The 19,020-nt window shown below is 33.7% G+C and overlaps 1 protein-coding gene, 1 long non-coding RNA gene and 1 other non-coding gene across 4 annotated transcripts in view; 1 reads left to right on the plus strand and 2 right to left on the minus strand.

Annotated features, from left to right (window-relative positions):
* The window catches only part of LOC138707741 (MAM and LDL-receptor class A domain-containing protein 1-like), a 280,376-nt gene that overhangs the window by 137,338 nt on the left and 124,018 nt on the right, over positions 1-19,020 (minus strand). The gene's annotated exons all lie outside the window — the stretch shown is intronic.
* Positions 4,958-5,030, plus strand: TRNAT-AGU (transfer RNA threonine (anticodon AGU)). The gene has a single exon. It is a non-coding gene; the product is annotated as a tRNA-Thr (tRNA).
* On the minus strand, positions 12,451-18,470 carry LOC138708044 (uncharacterized). Of its 2 annotated transcripts, XR_011334559.1 has the most exons (6): positions 18,274-18,470; positions 17,155-17,311; positions 16,797-17,048; positions 16,409-16,534; positions 15,975-16,182; positions 12,451-15,716 (listed from the first exon to the last, which is right to left on the minus strand). It is a non-coding gene; the product is annotated as an uncharacterized lncRNA (long non-coding RNA). The 2 variants fall into 2 exon arrangements; XR_011334558.1 differs by having other exon boundaries at positions 12,451-16,182; positions 18,274-18,462.

A 19,020-nucleotide genomic window follows, 5' to 3' on the forward strand; every position in this document is an offset into this window, starting at 1 on the left:
CTTGTGGTACTACAAATATTGAGTGCAAAACTCGGGCTATATATAGGCTCACTTCACCGCAGCCGTATAAATATGGAATACATCACGGCTTAAATATGTACGGGGATTCCATTTCATAAACAGGAGATCCGGGATCTGTAAGTTATTAAATGCAGCCGCCAGAGAGCGCTATCTTAATGTATTCCGTTGGCACTGCCAGGCTGAAAGAACACACGGGGGTCCGACTCGGCTCATCCCAGGCTCGACTGCAACTGTTGAGTTATTTGCTCCACTGAGATATGAGGGCTTTCCGTCCGCATGCATAATTACAAGGCAGATACAACAGGTGAATTCCTATTGCTGCGTTGCATGCCGGGATGGATTCGTTGGCGTAATGGCGTCAACCGTGCTTTATGTTTGTACTTTGTTTCTATGAATATTAAAGCTGTGCTACACTTTCCTGGAAGGAGGCTCGTCACTTCGTGGATTCTGTCTGCGTCTCATCGATCAGATCCTCGGAGGGAGGGATTATTTAGAAGCGCCTCCGGCAGGCTTTATTTTTAACCGAAATCGTGTGTAGGGGGAAATTCTGTGATGCATTTTCACCCACACAGAGAATGTCCATGACAGCACTTATGATAAGCGGGAAACATATCTCACAGAGACCAAGGCCCTGAGACAGCCAAGTGTGAGTGCAACTCTTAGGAACGATTGCATAAACCATTTAATCTTAGATCAGAGGTTAAATTGATCCTCGTTCTAGCTGAACTTGGAATTTTGTGTCGTATAAAGTCTAATCTGAGATTAATTTGTCTTAAACTAAAGTCAACTTTGACTGAAGAAATTTCTCCGATTAAGTTAGATGATCGAAGTTAAGTTATTTCTTTTCTGTTTGAAGTATAAGAGTGGCAGATTGTGCAAAAAGAATAACCATTATATATATATATATATATATATATATATATATATATATATATATATATATCAATTTCTTGCCTTAATATACAAACATTCTTATATTTTATAAGGCTTTATCGTGTTCAGCAGTGTCAAATAACATAACCTATAATTATATTGTGTTTATAATAACCATTAATTATTCATGGATATGATAGGTACATTCATAAATTTTCAATTTAATGTATTATTAAACGAAAATTGTCGTTTTATAAAGCTTTATTATGTTCAGCAGTATCAAAAACCATAACATAACAATTTGGAGAACGGTCAATCTTCTTCTTATTGTCCGCCATTATTTACAATGCACAAAACAAATCAGTGTCTCCAACAGAGTGTGCGGAAAGTCGCCAAAAAGTAGTTGGAAAGTCGCTAGATTTCCTATTATCAACAAAGAAGGATTAAATTTTGTCACCATGAGGTGCTAAAAAGGTCGCTAAATCCCTATTTAAGCAATATAAAAGTTAAAAGAAATTGTGGTCGAAAAAGAGTTAAAGTTGCTAAATTGGCTATACTGAACAAACCTGTACAACATGGCCCGCGCATCACATACTTCAACTGTTTATGCGATGTTGCCAAGTCCTTTTCACGTCAACTTAGATTGCATTTGAACCTAGGTAATTTGATTGCAGGAAAGGTTTTATACAATAGAAGAAGTGTCTGAACTCGGTTCACATTCCGGTCTTCGATCAAAATTGATCTTTAGTCAGGGAGTTTATACAATTGTGCCTTAAACTTGCTTTCCTAAATTTCAGGCTCTTCTGTGTTGCAACATAGAAGGCATGGAAGTATTCCCGTATATAGAAAGTGTCTGATTTAAAGGTTAGGTACAGCTTACAGCAGTAAAATTTTTGGAAATATTCAACGTTTTTTTCCTCCATTACTGTATCTTGTACAATAATGAAAATTGGCATGTGTAAAACACTGTCCTTCTGCTATATGAAAAAATGTCTTTACGATATAAAAAAATTAATTATATATTTTTTCTCAAAATTCAAAATGATGGCAGTTTACTGTGCAGTGATGAAGCGTTTCCCTCCTAACTCATATACTTTCATACTCTCGCTCTTTTATTTTATTGCTGAAACTCATGTTTACAATATCATGCTCTTTTTACTCAATTCCTTAATACATATTTTTTTTATTTTGTGTTAGAAGAAAATACTGATATTTGAACATTTTAAAAATTTATTTATTTTTTTATCAGACAATCTATCAAAGGTAGAGAACTGATTGTACTAAGACACACAAAAAATTTCATAACAGAATGTTGGATAGTTTTTGAGTTATGTGGGAAACGTTTCATCACTGCACAGTAAACTCAATTTTAAAAAATGTAAATATATTTTTTAAATAGTAAAAATATTTTTTTCATATAACAGAAGGACAGTGTTTACACGTACTAATTTTCATTACTGTACAAGATACAGTAATGGAGGAAAAAAAATATTGAATATTTCCAAAATTTTACTGCCGTAAGCTATACCTAAACCCTTAAGCAGTTCATTTTTGTTTAGTCAGTCCAAATATCAGTTCAGACATGTTGGAGGTATTTAGTAGTATAGTAGTGGTATATTTTATTTAACCAGGTCGAGATAAGGCCATCAGGCCTTCTCTTCCCCTTCACCAGGGGATTACAACTACAATATTAAGAATACAATTACAATTATAATTACAGTTAATATTAAATTTAAAATTACAATAAAAAACCAAAGTACTAAAAGACTATCTGATTAATAAAAGCTAAAAAATGTATTATAGAAGTTAAGAATAAAGAAAGTGTTTTTTTACTGAAGTACAAATTAAACCTAGGATAATAAAATTATGTATATAGTGATAAAATTACCAAATATTGAAATATTTTATGCTAGAATAAAATAACTATTTACAAGAAGCCATGCCTGAACTAGTCTCAGTTACTGACCAAATGCTATGGTCCGTCCCAGGATTCTGTAGAGTAGAAAGACGAAATAAGACCACTGCGCAAGGTTATGTGGGAGGGCGAGGGCCAATAACCTCTCTGGGGGGAGGCACTATTTGAACTAAGCTACCAATCGCTTGCACGAGGGAATCATTTCTATCTGAACTCTCACTATGAGCATCTTACCCCTTAGCGGCCTCGAGCTGATGCTGCCCGCAATAGACTCCGGCACAGATAGACTCCGCCCCCATATGCGCCAAGTCACTCTACACAATCCTGGGACGGACCGTAGTAAGTTTGCGTTTGAATTCAATTTTATTTCGACAGTCCCTGATGCTAGCAGGTAGCGATTTCCAGAGTCTTGGCAGGACTATTGTGAAAGAGGATGAGTATAAGGAGGTACGATGAGATGGTATTATTAGTATTGTTTCATAGCGAGAGCTTGTGTTCAGATTTTATTCTAAAGAAAGGTAAGTGAAGCGAGACGACAGGTACGAAGGAATAGGAGAGTTCAAAATTTCGAAGAGGAGAAGTGAATGTAAATTTCTTTTCTTATCTAGTTTAAGCCAATCTACTGCTTCCAGGGATGGTGTAATACGATCGTATTTGCGAACATTGCTTACAAAACGTACACAGTCCACACCTTTAGAATACCAGTTAGCGCGTCTGGCAGCGAAACCAAGTAGCCCGGGTTCGAACCCTGGTCGGGGCTAATTACCTGGTTTAGTTTTTCCGGGGTTTTTCCTCAACCCAATATGAAACAAAGAAAGAAAGAAAGAAAGAAAGAAAGAAAGAAAGAAAGAAGCAAGAATAAAGGATGGAAAAAAATAACGAAGATAGAAAGCGCGGAGCAGAATAACAAAGAAAGGGAGGAAGTTAACGAAGATAGAATGAAAGAAAAAGAAAGAAAGAAAGAAAGAAAGAAAGAAAGAAAGAAAGGAGATAGCGAAGACAATAAGCGGAGAGGAAGGAAATGGAGAAAGGAAAAAGGAATAAAGATAACGAAGAAAATAGAAAGTGAGGAAGAAGATAACGAAGGTGGAAATCGGGGAGGAAGGTAACGAAGAAAGAGAGAAAGGACGAAAGAAAAAGAGGAAGATAAAGGAAGGGAGAAAAAAGAAACAATGTAGGAAAAAGAAGGGAAAAACGAGGTAGTCATAAAACCTAACAACACGTCTTAAAGTGTCATTTTTTTATAATTCGCTTTTCATATACACTTACAATCCACATGTGTGTGAATTTATTATTTAAAACCCACAAGTTTATAGTGTAGGCCTATAGCCACATTGAAATATCAAATTCCCACAATACGACTTCTTCTTGCATGTTACAGGCAAAAGTGAACAGCGATCGAAGACAACAATGTAGGCTAATCAACTGAATTCAATTTATTAGGCCATCAAACATATAAGCAATACCCTTTATCAATAAAAAAATCGTACATAGGATACTTTAAAAACTAGGCTACTATAAAAACTAACAAATACAATTAATTTATTAATAAACAACAATTCACTGGAATTAATGTTTAGAAACTCTCCAACAGAGTAAAAAGAATTTTTACATAACCGATTATAAAATATTGTATAAAAACTTTCGGCACGTAAATTGTAAGTTTAATATTGACCGATTTTCATATGATTTATTTAACGACGCTCGCAACTGCAGAGGTTATATCAGCGTCGCTGGTGTGCCGGAATTTTGTCCGTAGGAGTTCTTTTATATTCCAGTAAATCTACTGACATGAACCTGTCGCATTTAAACACACTTTAATGCCATCGACCTGGTCCAGGATCGAACCCACAACCTCGAGCACAAAAGGCCAGCGCTATACCGACTACGCTACCGAAGCCGACACTGATTTGTAAATTGACTGGGAAGCTTATTTTATATTTCGGCCCCGCAACAGAAAAACGAATTACAGTAGAATCCCTCTTATCCGGCACCAAGAGCCTAGTTCAGTATATTGTAGATTCATTAATCTGTCCTGCAGAATGTTATCTGTAATATTAACACTTAATATTTGAGGAGAAAAATTCGCTCCGACGCCGGGGATCGAACCCGGGTGCTTAGTTCTACGTACCGGTGTTGTGGATTGAATTCGGCGTAGCTCAGTGGTCAGAGCGCTTGGTAAGTAGAACCAAGGACCCGGGTTCGATCCCCGGCGCCGGAGCGAATTTTTCTCCTCAAATATTAAGGCTAGTTCCTGGTACGATATTTTGCCGGATAATTGAATAAATACGTATTACATGGTGCCAAATGTTGAAACTGCAGCCATGAGAAGCTTATTTCTCTATCACTTGCTCATAACTGAATGAACAAAAAAACTGTGTGGATTTTCCTTATTAAAACACACCACACAACACAAATAATACACTAATACCAGGTTCGAATATTCACTGAAAAGTAAAAGTTCGTGCGATTTTCCTAATGTGCAAACACTGACGATCACAACATAACTAAATAAAGTGTGTGGATTTTCTTTATTAAAACACATCACACAACACACCTAATGCACTAATTTTAGATTTGAATATTCACTGATAATTAAAGCTCGTTTGAACTTCCAAATGTGGCAACACTGCCGGCCCGAACATAACTAAATATACATTAAAACTGTGTGGATTGCCTTTATTAAAACCCATCACACAACACAAATAATACACTGATTTTAGGTTTTAATATTCACTGAAAATGAAATTTCGTGCGAACTTCCTAATGTGGCAAAACTGGTGGCTCAGATTGTGGTAATATGGCAGATTCAAGTTTTTTTCGCCCAGTCAAAAGTGCCGTTGTTTTGGTATTGCCTGTTATTTGGGTGCCGGTTACGAGGGATTTTACTATAGGGGCATTCCATGTCAAATCAACACAAAAAAGTGGACTTTTCAACCCGACCACCTCAGATTTTCATTAAATTTGGTAGGATGGTAAAGAACCTTAAGTTAAGTAATTATGTAAAATTTTAGCCCTCAATAATGCACGATATCCCTACAGCAATTCTGTCAATACGAGAAAAAATGTAAAAATGTCGCATACTATGTCAACAAAAATAATTCATAACTTCTCTTCTAATTGAGATAGAATCATAAACTTTGGCTTATTTTAAAGCTAAGGGATCATACGTTTCAATAAAAATAGGTTTACATCACAGTAATGAATTCTTTATTGAATAGTCACGTGAAACACATTTTAACATTGAATGTCTATAAATGCGGGACATAAATTATTTTGCGAAAAATGTATGTTATAGAGGTAACAGTATTCTCCCCTTGGTGTAAGTTTCATTTTGGAAACGTTTCAGGAATATCAGTAAAAAAATATATCAATGTATTGGCTTGTAGCACTTAACCCCGTCTTACACCAACACTGCATGCGCACTAGTTCCTACTTGTCTGATAAGCTGCGTCATCGATCTGTCAGGCCGTCATGAGTGGCAATTTATACAGTTTTCAATTTATACAAAACGTGCAATTTGTTTCAAGTGCAGTGTCGTTAATTTTCGTAGTATGTGGTAGTTTTGTGCGATGTAATGGAGTCGCGTTTTAAGTTATAGGCCTATGTTTGCTGCAATCCCTTCGAGAAATCAGGGCACTGTAATTAGAGGAAAAATTGAAGAAGTGTTATATCGTGGATGCTTAATGTATTTCCTGATTTAAAACAGGAACAAAAGGTGTGCGCTATGTGTCGCAAAGAAATAAAAATATAATATGGTGCTATTACGCAGAATCCTCATAATGACTCTAGTAATGAAGAATACGTCGACTCTACAGCAAATGTAAGTTCATTAAATACAAGTCTTTTTGACCAAGGTGTGTTCCTTATTAAACAAGAAAGGCTACAACAAGAGAAATATAAGAGACAGAAATTTGAAAATATTGTAAAAGACAAAGCCTTCGATATAAAGATGCCGAGGAACCAGGACCTTTCTGATTCTGAAATTTTGTCTCAGTTGCAGGAAAATTTTCAAAATTCAGGTAAAAGTGAGAAAATCACCATTTTAACACTACTACCTAAAAGCTGCAGCTTAAATAATATAAAAAAGAGTTTCTTTCAGCTTTCGAATACATAATTCGGAAAGCCAAAGTCCTGGCAAAGGGAAAGGGAGTTTTGTGTTCACCAAATCCGAAACCTGGAAAACCCTTGCTCGCGGCTGTTGCCGGTAAAGTTAAAGAATTCTGTTGTTCTGACGACATAAGCAGAATGATGCCTGGTAAGAAATATTTGTTGTGATTAAAGAATCAGGGAGTAAATCACATGAGCAGAAATTAATTATATGCAGTGTTTAAAAATTCTAACCCTGACCAAGAAATTGTATTCTAGCTGGAGTTAGTGGACTATACTGTCTGTGTTTGTGTTCTATCAGAATGTAAAACTTATGCCGGAAGCAATTTATTAAAGTTTCAGGTCTACGTGGATTTCAAGAAAATTTCTCTTTATACTTTTCAACTTAACATTTCTTGGCTACTATGGTGTGCAATCCTCCTCATATAAATTGCTTCTTCAGGAAATGTACAGAATGTCCTGAACCATTCAAAACAAGAGACGGTTTAGAGAAATGCTTCGTATAAAACTGCAGTGAATCAGTGACCTAGAAGCAGTGGATGACGACTGACCGATCAACGCTTGAGACTATAATGAAACCCACAGACAAATTTTTCGACTGTCTCTTGGAGAAACTTGGTGATTTACTGACTCACTCATTTATATCATCTGAACAAAATAAGTTTCTACGTGATATGAAATCATTTCTACAGCCATGCCTGCTTGTTGTGTTATGCGACTTCGCTGAAAACTATTATTTCGTAATCCAAGATGAAATTCAGTCATATCACAGGACTAATGTACAGACAGCCATTCATATTTCGTAATATATCATAACGAATCGTTATCCGATACAGTCTCTATTAAATATCTGGTAATAATTTCACACTGCCCGAAATATGACACTACAGCTGTACATCTGTTTCAAAAATATCTGATGGAGTCATTAAAACAAACATCTGTAATTCACCACAAAAATTATGTATTTCTCCGATGGATTCTCTGCTCAGTATAAAAATAGAAAAAAATTTCCTGAACCTCACATTACATGAAGAAGATTTTGGATTTCCAACAGAATTGCATTATTTTTGCATATCGCATGGCAAAAGAGCGTGCGACGTTGTAGGTGGGACACTTAAAAGGTTTGCGGGTTGTGCTAGTTCGCAGAGACCATCCGATAAACAAATAACTACACCTAGGGAATTGTACGACTGGACAAGGCATCATCTCCCAAACATTAATACTGTTTATGTGACTAAAAAAGGCTATACTGAAGAGGAAAAAATGCTTGCTCTTCGATTTGCAAAATCCACCGCAGTGCCTGGAACACAAGTTTCATACAGTCCTACTGTTTAGGATGGGTATTATACTTGCTAAGCAGTTTTAAAATGCAGTTGAAACAACGTAGCATCCCGTCTGGAAAGATGATCAGGCTATTTCATCTCAGCAATGAAAGGTAAGCATTTCTTACAGAACTTCAGGTTTAACAAAATCCATGTGACAATAATTTATTTCAGGTAATAATTTAAAAAATTCGAATTATGTACTACATGTTAAATTACATTGCGACATTCAAGAATATGATCAAATATAATTAAATACAACGAATGTGTGGGACATATTATTGCGACTTACACGGTTAGCTTACGCTTGCTGTGACATAATAATTTTTATCTTTATAACCTATGAAGATTCCAAGTTGAAACTTATCAGTTCATTATATCACTAATTGAGGCGTACTATATATTTTTTTCATTAAAATAGAACCCCCGCATTTTTAAATATGAATATATGAAAATTGTTTCACCATGTTTTTTTTTTCAGTGTAATTGAATACATGCAGAAAACAATATAAGCAATAAAGACTATCACATATTAAGAATGTATCACCCAATTTTTTTGTAAATTTATCTGGAGACGTTGTTGAGATATATAATTTTAATTGAAGCGGCGTGCTTACAAAAATGTGATTTTTCTTCATGTTTGAAAGGCCACTGACAGAAAACAAAAAGCACAGGACATATGAAACTCGGCAGTTTTAGTTAGCGCGGAAGGTCAAACAAACCCTCAAATTTTGAAAGAAATCCGAGTCGGTCGGGTTGAGTGCCTTGTTGATTTGATATGGAATGACCCTATAGTATGTTTTGAACTACAATACGGAATATTTATTTGTTGTCTATTTCTATTTTAATGTTCAGAAATATTGCAAATTAACGAGTAATTATCGATATGTTGTCGAATATAAAGCATTAGGTCGTGCACATTCAAATTTACAATTATTAAAATCCGTAAGTGAATTAAAAGTTGTCGACAATGTTCATGAGTGTAGGACTTACATAAATTCTAATGGCTTTGCAAAATCAAAACATTTCCAGTTTTGCTACTATGTAGATAGTAGATTGTATCATTTTACTTATAACTCTTTTACAAACACATTTTGATTTAGTTCTGAAGAGACCTGAGACCAAATAATCATCAATAAAGCTCATTTCTTCAAGAAGAAGAAGAAGACATAGAGGTAAACAGTGAGTTCAAGATACTCATTGGTATTGATATGATATATTTGATGTCAACTTTTATATCCGTGTAACGTGGACCTCACAATTTTGTATCCGGTGTCACAATTACATTCATTACAGATATACCTTTTCTAGAAGCTCTTATAATTTGACTTTCGACCCCATTTAAATTGATCAGTATTCCCAACTTTAAAACCTAACGACTTTTTAGATCATTCAAAATTGACACTTTTACAACTCCATTCTTGATTTCCAGTTCACTTATATCGAAAACACACTGTTTCTAATATACTTGTTACTAAACCATACTACACCATTGTTCAATATGTTCATTATTATGTCTGATTCTTGTGTACAATCCTTTTTCAGATCTCACTAATTTTCTACATATTATACTTCGCTATCCTAGCTAGCCTCCACCAACATACTCCTCACCTATTTTCATTATCCCTATCGTCTTACTTAAATTCCTATTACACTTCTCTAATTCATTTTTTATTTTACTTACTATGTCCTTAGCTGTCTCTGGATCAGAAAAATCCACTTCACTCTTTTCTGTTATAAACACGTCTTTCTTTTTCTTCTCTTCACTTCTCCCCATTTCAGCCCTTGTACTCACAGAAACAATTTCACTTCTCTCGGCACAGGCCTTCCTTTCAACTAATGTAGTTAAATCACTTCCCGAATCACTTGAATTTTTACTCATGTCACTAAACTTCATTGCATTTATGGTACTTAAGCCGCTCTCATCTGTTTTCTTACATATGTTTTCTTCTTCTGTATTCTTTATCTCAGCATTTCTTGGTTTTGTCTCGCTTCCTCCGGCGCGATCTGCATTTCAGCCAATTCTCCGTCGTCTACACGTACCTGGTCAACGATCTTATTACGATAGTTACTTTCCACCACAATTGCTAATCGAACACACTGTCCATCACCTGTCACGTATCATTTTGTCCTAGTTAAAATTTCCGATCTCCTCTTAACCTCTGTTTAGTTGGGCTGGTCGGTATTAATCTATGCCAATAATTTTCTTCAATTTCCCTACTTTCCAGTTTGTGCGATAACTGCGGTTGTTTCACTTTATTTTTCTGTCGACCATTCTTCTTCCTCGCGATTGTAATTCCATCAGTTTGCCCATTAGCACCTTGCGACCCGTGTCCATTTCTTCAGATCTTCTCTGCTCTTTTTCATATTGATGTTCTCGCTTCTACGTACCGTAGAAGAGGGTAAATCGATCAAAATTTTGCAATTTTTTTAATGATACTGAGGTTATGCAATGGAGCGAAGTTCATCAGAAAATAGCATTTTGTCGTCATATCCTTCTCTTATGAAGGCACGTCACAAGAATTGAATTACAATCTATAAATAACTGCTTTTTTATTTGAATTGTGATCGAAGTTACCTGCTTAAATAGGGTAAAGTCGATCACCATTGAATTGTTAGTTTTAAGATCAATTTTAAAATATTGCGGAGTAAAGTCGATCACTGTTTATGTTCTTAAGAAACAAATTAAGTGTATTAATATATTTTATTTGTTATAAGAGGTGTAAAAAACAATAATAATCTTCAATATATGCCTATAGCATTATATAGTGTATCTGTTGTTACTGTGATCATACTATTCAATACAATTAGGCTTATAGGTTTCAACTGTACAATCGTGACTATGATTGCCAACTTATAAAAAACAAAAAACACATTTTAATACTTCACATACCGACAAACAAAGATTTAAGAATTCAAAATTTGCATTGAAATACCACCCTTCAATTATAATCTAAAATGCAATTCAACATTGCTTAGGTTTATATCAGATGTTATTTGAAATCTTCCCCTCCTCATGTCACTTTAGAAACTACGTTGTTCCCATAGTCAGGTACAGAGGGGTGTACAAAATATGTTCCTTTGGCAGTGCTTCTCTTACGCAAGAAATTCACCATAATTTCGTCTTCCTCTTTCCCCACTATCCCATCAATATAAGCTAGACTATGACACTTTTCTTAAAATAATAAGTTTCAATACAAACATTTACGAACTGCAAAGCTATTATTTCAGGATACAATCTCAACGAAAAGTACTTGCATATACTTCCTGTCTCCTTTCACTGCTGACTATAATTTAAAGTTTGTAAGACTTTATTTTCATTTAAGAGAAAAAATTGAAAATAACAATTTTCACTTCAACGGTAATTACACAGTGTTCCCATTGTTGGCATTCGCAGGCTTTTTGTTGTCCCTCTCGCTTACATTTACAATGTAAGACAATGAAGTCAGCATAACAAAATTTTAACAAGTAAATGAGAAAATATATAATTTTCAATAAAAATCGCAAATGATCGATTTTACACCCACTGATTGACTTTACCCACTTCTACGGTATTTAATACAAATATTGGATGATCTTAATTTTCCTTACAGAATTCTAAGTCGTAGAATTTACTACTGATTATACTTCGGTATTATCCGTGAAGAAAGAAACCGGGAAACTATTGCACCAAACCATGGGATTATCGGATTAAATTCTTCCAAATGAGACGTGTAATCTGCTGTTATTTCTGAACTGCCGCGCCGCCTGTAATTATAGTGAGGATCACGTAAGTTCAGTTCCCAAACAGCAAATATTTCCGCCTTGTCAGTGTTGCCAACTGTTACCAGATATCACCACATGTAGTAAAATCACGATCCTATGTACTGAATGACTTCTTTACTCACCGTACTTTACCTTAATGTTGGAAGGTTATTCTAAATAGTTTCAATAATAATGAGAAATGTATTGCTATGTTCTATTCTTTTATTCCTTTACATTATTATTAGTATTAGCATTAATAGGTTACTAGACGTAAATATACAACAAAGTATAGTATATAATATTCAAGAATCAAATCTGTTCCAAGACCAATTAAATTATTGTCACTTCACTTCAAAGATTCCAGCGTACATATACTGTACTTCCTAAAGGTAGATAAATTAATAACCAATTGACTTTTGGTTGGAATTCGAAAGAACTTCTGATTATCTTTTGAAATTAGTAAGGAAATGGATAATACAACTAGGCTAAAACTGAAATAATAATAAATCAACTTACAAAAATAATTTTGGTCCTTAAAAGCCATAAGTAATTTCACTTCTAGATACCTTTTTAAAGATTTCATTTGTTTGTAAATTGCTTAATAATGCTACACTTACACTTATTATTTCTGCAACTCCACGTCTGTCATTGAAAAAATGTATGATACATAACTGTGAAGTCTCTTTTTGGCTCTTGTGTCCTAAATTTAAATAAGAAAAAGCAAATGATTCAAGAAATGTGAGCTGGTGAAAATTAAATACTCAATTAATAAAATAATTACTACCAAAAGAATATTTTATTAATTCTATACAAAAGATGGATTACACAGAACAGATGGCCAGAAATCATAGATTTATACACAACATACAGCATGAAACGATCATCAAAAAATGCTTTTTGTACACAATAACATCTTTCAAACGAAGTGAAATAGCCAATAAGTTCAATAAATATTATGCTAATAAGTAATAACTATAATTAATAATTATCTACAAGCTGTAAAAGGGAATAAAATAGTATATTGTTGAAATTAGGGGGTTATGGTTTATTACGTGCATTTATAATTTTAATTACTTTTTCTACATTTAATTATATTTTAATTTCTATTAGATTAGTTGGTGGTGTGGTTGTTAGTTTTATCTGTGTACGTCAGACTATTAAGGAAAAACTGAAAGAAATATTAAATCTACTATCTACTTTATATAACAATATTTAATCAAGAACTGAATATTACTATTAATTTAATAACATAAGACCCAAAACATCTCCAAGTCCAGACAATACACATGCTGATTTTCTTAAACATGTTGGCAAACAAGCAAACTCACTACTTTTATCTTGTAATCTCATCTAAAATACAATATCTGTCTGGAGAAAATCTATCATAACATCAATTTTGAAAAGCAATTATTCAACTAATATCTTTTCGAGTTATCGACAGATACCACTTACTAGTATGATAGCCAAAATTATGGAAGAGATGATTTCATAGATTGAATTGGTTCCTGGAATCTAGTAACTAACTTTCATTTTGACTTTAGAGAATTGCATTCAACAAATGGACAGATTTTAAATTTTAGTCAAGATATTAAAGATATTTTAAACAGAAAACAAAACAACTTAACAATTTTAATTTATTTTCAAGGATCATATGGCTCTGTAGATATAAATCACTTAAGAAATTGCAAACTTAGGGTGTCCATGATAAAGTGTTACACTGGGTCAGTGACTTGATTATTTGATTCATTGTCACAAATATGTAAATAGAGACAGATTCATCTGGGCTTCCCACATTGTTGTTTTCAGGAATACATTTTCCAATATTAATGTCGATGGTCTAACTAAAGAAATAGATCTTATGATAATCTCATCATTTGCAGATAATATGGTTGTCTAGAACAAAAAATCACAGTCCACAAATATTAATAAACTGAGCCAAAATCCCAACAGACTTTTTGACTCTACTTGGAGAACTCAAACTTGCTCAATTAAGGGAAACTTTACTAATAAAACACAATCCCAAGTTATTTCAAAATGAATAGTATATAAGTTAACTTTAACAGATGATGTTAAGAAATGTGATACTTCTCCAGACATTTTAAAAATCATTAGAAACGATAAATGATCTGGTCAGTGAGTGACTACATACAGTATTTTTTATAGATGGATCCTGTTTACCAAGCCATAGATGTAGTGGTGTTGTAGTACAATACCAGTATATTCCCTTTTACAGGGAATTATATTCAAACACTTGTTTGCCCCATTTTAACCGTGACAACGCTTTTTAGCTTTTTAAACATTCTGGTTATTGTATTGTGTTTGTGTTTAGTGAAAGATTTTAGATAAGGGCGCAAATAGCCATAGTAGCTGACGCGCCCTTTTTAAACGCCACTAACTAACTAACTAACTAACTAACTAACTAACTAACTAACTAACTTCAAACACTGACTAATTTTGATAGTGAAAATTTAGATACACTTTTAAGCTTACAAAATCTCCAGTATCGACTTCATAAATCTGAGAAGGCTGTCATACTATCAGATTCAAAATCAGATGTTCTTGCTGCAGTAATGGACGTAACAGCATGAAATCTCAATATTTTACAGTGTTTTAATATTTTAAGCAAAATGGTTGAATTACATCGACGACTGGTACTTCCGTGGATCCATGAACTTTATGGAGTGGGAGGTAATGAGGTAGCTGAAAGGTAGCAAAATTACTGTAAGGTTATCTATACCTGCATCTTACCACACTGTTAAAAGAATAACAAAATCAGAACATGACAATGTGGTAACAAAAATCGGAATGATTCTAAAGCAAATGAAAAAATTGCAATAGGCCATCCGGCGTCTGCTCCACGATGGAGGAAAATCCTCAGAAGCAACCAACTAATCAGACCAAATGGGGGACCCAAACTACCCTCGAGTGCAGCTCTGAATTTGCAGGCCAACGAGTCTACCGACTAAGCTACATTGGTGGCTCCACTAAAAATATGAAGTACATGGCACTCAGATTATTAAATTGACAAACCTAAACAATTATTCACCAGTTAAGCTATAAAATATAATACATAGCAAGCAAGTTAATTCAATTTAAAAGTATAAACAATTCAATCAGTTGAAATATACAGAAACTGATAATAAATATCATGCAAATTACTTCACATTACAAGCATAAACAATTCATCACTTGTGGTATACAGCCTACTATTTAATTTACAGCACATACAATTCATCAGTTAAGCTATAGACCTACAGTCTACTATTCAATTTACAGCATATATAATTCATCAATTAAGCGAAACAAAAATATAGTACAATACATAGTAAAAATAATACACCTAATTTAATAACTGAACTTCTATGAAAATCTACAGTGGCAGTACTCATATTATCACAGGCCATGATTGTCTCAAATATTTACAAACAACTTATATTTCAGAATCTCCCCATGCCATTTCTGAAATCTCAATGAAGATATGGATCATTGTCTTGACTGTTTAACTTTACACAGCTTTCAATCATCTGGTTAAATATTGGAGTGCAAGATAACAAATGACATCAACTGCTGAACACTTGGTATCAATCAACCAACAACTTCATTACATTAAAGGGGAAAAAAAACTGAAAGAATTAATTGTATATAGACACAACACATAAGACAAGGCCGCTTCAGAACAGTAATTGGCAAGGCTCTGTTGTTTTAGGATTCTTATGTAGATTCAATTTCACCTGAAAGAAAAAAGTAGCATCTATAAGTAGTAGTAGTAGTAGTAGTAGTAGTAGTAGTAGTAGTAGTAGTAGTAGTAGTAAAGATAATAATAATAATAATAATAATAATAATAATAATAATAATAATAATGACTGTAAAGTATGGAAATTAATATTGCAATGTAATATCAAAAGGTGATTTCACACCATCAACTCTTATCATTTAGTACAACTCTTATCATTTAGTACAACAAATCTATTATATTCAGTTGCAATCACCAGTAGCTGTTCTTTCCTCCATTTTGTTGTTGGCTGATTTTTCACAAGTCTGCTATGATATGCAGCACTATCCATGACAATAACGCATTGCCCTAATGTTCTCAGGTCAACAACTGTGTTTGCACCCACTTCTCAACTACAGGGCTATTCATAGCACTATGGTAGTCCTGACTTTTCTTTCAATTGCATGAAAAAATTAAATCAGCACCTGCAATAAAAATTATACCTGGGCATATAATTACGTCACATGAATTCACAGCATTTAAATAAAGAAAATAAAACATAACATAACATAACATGACATGACATGAGATCCTCTTTGGTGAAAGGCTTTCCCACGTTTTTATTTAGTCACCAATTTTTATATTTTTGTACCCTGATTTAAAAAATTACTCTTGCCAAATTTATGTAAAATATAAATCAATATAACTTACCGAGTATAAATCCACCTTTCGTTCCGGCATCTAATCTTCCACCCTCATTTGTTGGTCTATGAATAACACCATTCATGTCACTGGAAACTTCACCTGGTTTATTTCATGAATAAGTGGGTGATCATACTTAAAAAAACAGAGAGAGAAAAGCAATTCACATTGACACTCTAAGAGACACAAAAATTTTAAAGACAGGAAAACCGTTCAAGAATTTTATAACTAACCTCTAGTTATAATATGAAACTATTAATTGCAAAACATGTTGTTCCCACCTAAATTCATTACTAGTAGCCTATATTAATTGCAATTTCATATTCCACATAAGTGTTAATCTATTTGTTAGTAAAAAATTCAATCACTCAATGTCTCACAATACATTGAAATTTACCATTCATAAAAATCCAAGTCTCATCCAAGAATACTACGGGTTTAGGGTTCTCACGCTCCACATTTCTTATATATTCTCTTAAAAACGAATAACATCACTTTCTCATACATGTGTATAAGGATCCCCTTTGCTCCATAGAAATTTCATCTCTTTCAAAATTTTTTTTCACCGATGATAAGGATACTCTAAATAAATATGTTTCATAATCATCATTCATATGTTCCAGAACTTTTGCTGCTGTTAGTACTTCCCCTGTAACAGTAAATGAAAATTATGCCATATTTTTATACATAGGCCTATGACTAATATCAGAATTACATTGCATAAATCAACACAATAATTCCTGTAACTTCCCTACCTTTATGTAACTTGTCATAAATAAATCTCGCAATTGCATCTTTCGTAAAATCATCAGCATCAGTCACTGGATGTTTACGTAGTCTATGTTTTCCTGGTGTCACGAGTGGGGTCCCCTTGTGTGAATTTATCACTTTCGTGGCTGTAGTTAAGCCAAGCTGTAATAACAAACAATAACATAATACTTCTAAAAATTATTATATCATAAAATTCATGCATAATACCAACATTTACAGCTATATGAATAGAAAATGATCAACATGTTAGGTTAGGTCTACGATAGGTTTAAGTAGGCTAATATTTAGGTAATTCTCCAGAAAAGCTACACCAAACAAGGCATAATTTTATTTTGTTTAATTGATTTCTGTGATATTTACATAGTGATGAACACGTGGTTTTAGTGCACAGCCACAAATACTTTCAGCACAAAAATCCTTTGACACTTACCTGTATATTCTAATGCATTGTTGTAGTCCCTCCCTCAAACTTGTTACTAATTACCAATATAACATGCGAGAGGTCCAGGACGAAGAGAAATGGTTAGTTTCCCAGTAGTGTGTCCTCGTCCTCTCGAGTGTTATATCTTAACAAGTACTTTGGGTGGGGTAGCTTTTCTGAAGAAACACCATATTTAATATTACTTAGACCAGTCATGAATAAATTATTCAGCCAGAGTCAACGTTCCTATGCTTTATAGAGTATGTTATATAGTTATTATATAAAACTGAATTATTTTTAAGCACCATAACTGGCCAACATTCATGTAATATTTGCTGCAATATCAAGTTAATAATTACAATATGACTTGTATTTTCTTCGGCCGATGTGGCATGTAAATTGTGATCTGAACGGTTAATTTAATACCAAAAGAGAAAACTGGAAATTTACTTTCGTGCTTTTGATTACTTGTTCGTCTAATTTGTAAATGTATTTAAGCTATCACCTACTGCAGTATTACAGTATCTTAAATGTATTTAGTTTGGCAATATGAAAATCACTGACTTGATTAAACATTAGGCCTAACCTAAAAATTTGTTTTGTTTGATCACAATCATGAAATTATTAGTGCAAACTCCTAAAACTGAATACCACTTTGAAATGTATGCTTAAGAATACTTACTCCTAATAATTGTCCTATTCTGGTTGTAATTGCTGTCTCCGTTAGCATAATTCCTTCTTCATTATCTTCTTTCTTCAACTCATTATACACGTGAACTACAGATTTCTGAAGCGTACTCTGAATGCCACACATTTTCTTCCTTGGAGGAGTCACTGCAACACTATTTCATTTTTTTGACATAGTAATAAAAATCTAAACACGAAAGAAATTCATTAAAATTTGAAATAATATTTCTATCCATTACCCACGTGCATTATCACGCCCAAGTATATTATATTCATTCGTACTTATATATTCTTGAATTATAACCACAACGCAACACATAACATAACTATTATGTATTAATATTAATACTAATATTAATTAATTATTAATAAGTTCGAATTTCACTATCTTCCAGTAACCGGCTGAGAAATCTAGTACAATTTTAATTTCATGGAACTCCAGTACCGGCAAATATTGTCGATATTTGCCTCAGCTGCCAACATACCGGTTACAAAATCACTACCATTTATAGTATTTGTCAGTATCGAAATTCGAAACGAAGTTGGCAAAAGAAAATTCAACCTTCAAACTAGAAAATCACCATAATCCACTAGCATTTGTGGTAATGGGGGAAAAATGGTTAGGTTTCACCCTTAGGGTATCAAGTTACCTGGTCTTCCCTATAGACGGGGGGGGCATGAAGGGGGGCAGAAATCCACTAACGAGTTACTCAAGGCTGCGTCAAGCCGGGGTTAGGGGGGG

This window comes from Periplaneta americana, chromosome 10, assembly GCF_040183065.1.
Source record: "Periplaneta americana isolate PAMFEO1 chromosome 10, P.americana_PAMFEO1_priV1, whole genome shotgun sequence".
In the NCBI taxonomy this organism is placed as follows: Eukaryota; Metazoa; Arthropoda; class Insecta; order Blattodea; family Blattidae; genus Periplaneta; species Periplaneta americana.